Source organism: Geospiza fortis, unplaced genomic scaffold (genome assembly GCF_000277835.1).
Source record: "Geospiza fortis unplaced genomic scaffold, GeoFor_1.0 scaffold190, whole genome shotgun sequence".
In the NCBI taxonomy this organism is placed as follows: domain Eukaryota; kingdom Metazoa; phylum Chordata; class Aves; order Passeriformes; family Thraupidae; genus Geospiza; species Geospiza fortis.
Genome location: NW_005054328.1, coordinates 5,698,975 through 5,704,005, shown reverse-complemented (window position 1 = coordinate 5,704,005; position 5,031 = coordinate 5,698,975).

The window sequence follows — 5,031 nt, the reverse complement described above, 5'->3', positions numbered from 1 at the left end:
GAAGCACTTGGTAAAGAAAACAGTCCAGACTAGACTCCAGAAAAGACACTTTTTCCTTCAGTGTTTCTAACTCAATCTTTTAATTTTTGAATCTTTCAGAGCTAATTATATACTAATGCTACCAGATTTAAGTTACAAGTCTAAATCACTAGCACTACAAGGATGACTGACAAATGTGTTCTGGAATGAGTTTTGTGCTTCTCCTTCCTCAAAATCATACACATTTGTCAGTGGGAGACAGAAGGGGGAAAAAGCAAGCCAAAGTACATTGTGTCACTGAGGACTGTCTTTCATGGAGACAAGAGCTACCCATATGCAGAGTAAACTGTGGTGATACATATATATTTATATACAGCTAGCTAATAATAGCTGTTGATTTTGGCTTTAATGAAAGGCATTAATTTTAAACTTTCCTTACTAGCATTAATAAAAATCAGCCCCAGTGAAGCATTGTTGCTGCTCTGGAAACCAGTTGCTCAAAATCTCATCTTGTTCCTCTTCAGGCTCAAATCCATTGTACGTAAGTGTGTAACAGCTCACTGGAAAGTTATGGATAAAGGTATGGATGGCACCTGAAGTGTTGCAGGTCAGATTATTTGTCCTAACCTCAGTTACATGATGTGAAAGTGGTGTCCATTTTTTCTGGTGTAAATTTCCAGTATCTGTTTCAAAATTGATTAAGGATGTGACCATCATCTGCTGTAAATGGCTCAGATGCCTTTCTGTATTCCCTAAAACCAGACTAAATTCTCATCCCTACAGAGTTCTGCCAGCAAGGACCTTTAGTTTCTATTTGCAGGGGTTCCTAATTCATTCCTCAGCACTAGCCAAGCCCAGCTTTTCCCTCCTTGTCTTTCCTTTCTTCACGATTCATTTTAATACATATGTTTGAAATACAATAATCTTATTTTGGATTTTGAGCACAGTAAGATTTGACTCTTTTGTTTTCAGGTACTTTTGTATTGTTCACTTTAGCACTGAGTAGTGAGAATTAGACTGGCAAAGTTGTAATTTTATGTCATCTTGCCAGAAATTACTTGTTCATGAACAGCAGCTCTGCAATCTGAAAACAGCAGGACACAGCATGCCATGAAGTGGCTGCTTAAAACACTTACCAGGTGCTCAGTGCAAGCCATGTTTAAACCAAACAAATCTGTGCCAAAATTTAGAATGTGGGAGTTTAAGAGTCTTACTTTATTTTGACAATTCTTTGGCATTCTATTTTTTCTGCTGACTGCAGTTTATACACAGATGTTCTGGGGGGAAAAAACCACAGAGAAAAGGTACACAGGCAGTGACAATTCACTGTCTCTTCTGATACAAAAATCAGGTGGCAGCAGATGAAAATAGCAGGTGGTAAATAGCAGATCCAGAATGAATAGAAGCCCTCTTTAAATTTGGCTGAAGCTGTCTGGCATAATCACAAGTTTGGAGGGAAGATTGACAGACAGACTGCATAAAAATAAATATTAAAAAAAGACACAGTTCTCCCTTGAGAAAAAAAGCATGCATTTAAAAGAAAACAGCAGTTTCCTTAGCCCAGGCAGGGCATGCCTATCTGGCAGGGAGAATTTATGCACAGCCATTGCCCCCTGAGGAGGCCAAGGATGCTCAGACCAGAGAGGAAGATGAGCCCCATCCAAAACCTTTACTGCCTCTGCCTGTGGACTCTCTGGGGCAGAGACCTGGCCAGGGTGGTGTCCCTGAGCCAGTTTATTATTTGCAGAGGATGTGCTTGGAGCTGGGCTGAAGTAAAGAGCAGTGTGAGAGCACCCAGCTGCAGCTGGAAAATCAGATGCTGTGGTTTTTCCGCAGGGAGTCCGTGTGACAGATGTGCTGACACCAACATGTTTTGTGTGACAGAGGGATGTGAAGAGGCCCATGCTTGGTTAAAGAAAAATAGGGGAAGTCTGTGCATTTTTTGTGATCTCAAAGTTGCTAATAAGCAGGCAAGCCCTTATTGTGTCTCAGCATAGCTTAGCAGGGTGCACTCCTCAAGAAAATTAGAGGCCTTGACATTCCCCTTCCCAGGTCTGCACACCCACGGGCTGCTAATTACTGACAGGCTGCAAAAGGGCTGGCATAGAGAGCACCTTTAAATTGCAGACAGGCACTTCCCACTACTGCCAGCACAGAAATCATCAAGACTCAGGCTGCCCTGTGCTGTAAATCTTTCCTGAAAGTTTATGATGAATTTGTTCAACTTTTCCTGGATTTACAGCATTAACTCTTAGATGGTTTAGGACAAGTTGTTATACATGGCTCAGTTGCTCAGTTACTCTGTGGACAATTATTGAAAGATGCTGGAAACTTTTTCATGCTTGTTGGAAATGACACTGATGGGGATCTTCACAGTTTCAACAGAAAGCTTTAAAAATACCTCTTCTACCACAGTTTGTTGTGGTACAATAAATAATAAAGAATCTGAAAATATCAAAAGGGAAATAAAAAATACCAGCAGCCAGCAGCTCAAGTGTTGCCATGCTAATACTTGTAAATTGTAAATAAATAAAATGATGGCTCTCATTTTAGCTAATCACTGTGCTAGTGATGCCCAATTAGCCTAATAAATTGCCAGCAAAACAACTCAAAGCACCCATGCAATGATGCTTTTGTCTCTCCCTCCCAGGCTTTTCACTTGCACAAATTTATTAAATCAAGACATAAAGCATGCGTAATAATTCTTGGAAGTCAACTGCTAATTTGCACAGAAAAATCAAACCAATAAATATATTTTGTATGCGATGCAGGGTTAAGAAAGGGCTGCAGTGTGATATTGGATTGGATAGGTTGTACAATGCAAAATTTAAAGACAGAATGATTAAAGGAGCTGCATGGACAATTGAGCCTATGACTTAGGCTCAAGATGGGCTCAATGAGGCTGTAAGGCCAGCTGAAGTATCAGGACTATGCCACAAGACTAATTTCTGTGAATACCTGTGGGGGTTTAGGAGCCTAAAAAACCCAAGGTAACAGAAGTAAGTTACAGAGCACTGTTAAGGTTGGGGAGCCAAGCAAAGAGAATTTAGGATCTGCCAAGACTAAGGTCATTGGTGTACAATACATCCCATGGCAGTCCCTCAGGATGTGTTCCTACACCAGTTTTCTATAGGATCCTTATCCGACAGACCATTTTGATCCTGAACAGGAGCCACAGTCACAGACAGAGTAACCCTTCAGCCCTTGCTCTGCTGCAGGAGGAGGATGAAGGACACCACTGTGGCCAGACCATGCTGGATGCTCTCCAGTGCCTTTATCCCATCCTTCCTGCTGTTGCCCAGAACTGCCAAGGGAGTCAAACAACCTCACTCCTCAGTGTCTATCAGCAGCTGAGTGCTCCTCTCCTGGCGCCTGGGATCTGATTTACAGAAGTACCAAGCTCTTTGGAAGACAAGCTAAATCAGGCAGAGCTACACCACGTGAACCAAGGGCAATTCTGCTGCTGATTTCAGCAGGGTCACACTCAGACCAATTCCTCCATTTCATTCCAAACCTGCATTTGAGCAGGAACCACAGAGGAATAAGGGAAGAATGAAAAGATGGGCACTGAAAAATACAGCATGTGCAATCCTCTCTCTCCATATGAAGCCATCCTACCTAGCCAGGAGATGGAACCATCTGAGAATGTCTCAGTAGAGAGCCATGAGCAAAAAATCAAGGTGGTGGGATTCATTTGCCTTAACTTAGGTGTTTAAAAGACTGATGTCTGAGCCACTGTATAATCCCTTAATAATAGAGAGAAATATGTATCTCTGATACTCTAAGCCAAGTGTTGTCTAAGAGACTTGTTGCCCAACCTGCTCCTCTCTGTTGACCACAGTGGGACACTGTAGGCCATTTTTGGTCTAGCATCTACTTTGACACAGCAGAAGAACAAAGCAGATGGTGCTGAAGTCCCCAGTGTCCATTCCATGTCCATATGGGGTTTGGTTTGGACTGGATTTAGTCTGGCTCCCCTAGATCTGCTATCCTACCTAGGCCAGCTATTCCATCACCAGCAATTTCAAAATTGCTTGAAGGATTCATTTAGATCACTGTGCCTTTCTAGAGATAGCAGGACATTTGATGCACACCTGGAACAGAGGTTTTGGTTCAATTTTCTCTGAAAGGAATTCAGCTAAGCAGAACAACTTCTCCAAGAACTGAGCTGGCAACAGACACAAAGATGAGATTTGCTTTAGAACTGCATGGTTGCAGAGATCCTAAATACTGCTGTATATGCATCGTATCAACTCAGATATTCAATTTTCAGATAAGTGAGTGCAGGCTTAGTGACACAGATAATAAAATCCAATCATATTATTTAAACAAAATCAATCAAAACTATTTACATAGCTTCAATTATCACAGATCCTTTTGAAATGCTGTTTGTTCACCGGATCATAAAATTTGCAGAGAACAAAATGAAAACACAGAAATGGTATTTTTTCATTAGAAATTAATCAACTACAGGCTATCATTATAGAGTAACTTTTCCTACAAACACAAAAAGCAGACTCCTAATTCAGAGAGTTATAAATAACAGCATCTTAAGCACGATTGGAAAGAAAGGCTCTTGACTGAATGCAAAGAACATTCAAATACAGATTCAGGGCAGTTTCTCTTTCTGCTTTCTGAGATGTAGTGTGAATATGCACACATTAGTGTGACAGTGAAGTCTATTTCTTCATATTCACTGCAAATTCCCTGGGGAAATTCTGGGTCTGATCACAAAAGACCCATTCATCATACTTATCAGGGCCTAGATTTGCTCCTAGGCTTCCCTTTCTAAGAAATAATGTCTTTCTTACAGATTCCTTAAAACATGGCAGGACCAGCATCTTTTGAGCTGAAATAACTACAAATTCCTTGCTTAAGCTTTTCAAAATTTCTGTCCATTAGTACAGAATATTTAACATCTTACATGGTTGCTCTTACTCACTTGCATGAGCGAGGACATGCAGAGCTTTTCCATTCTCATCAGAGATATCAAAAACACACTGTCGCAGACATTTCTTTTATGAAAAATCCTTTCTTAGGATTTTTCCTGCT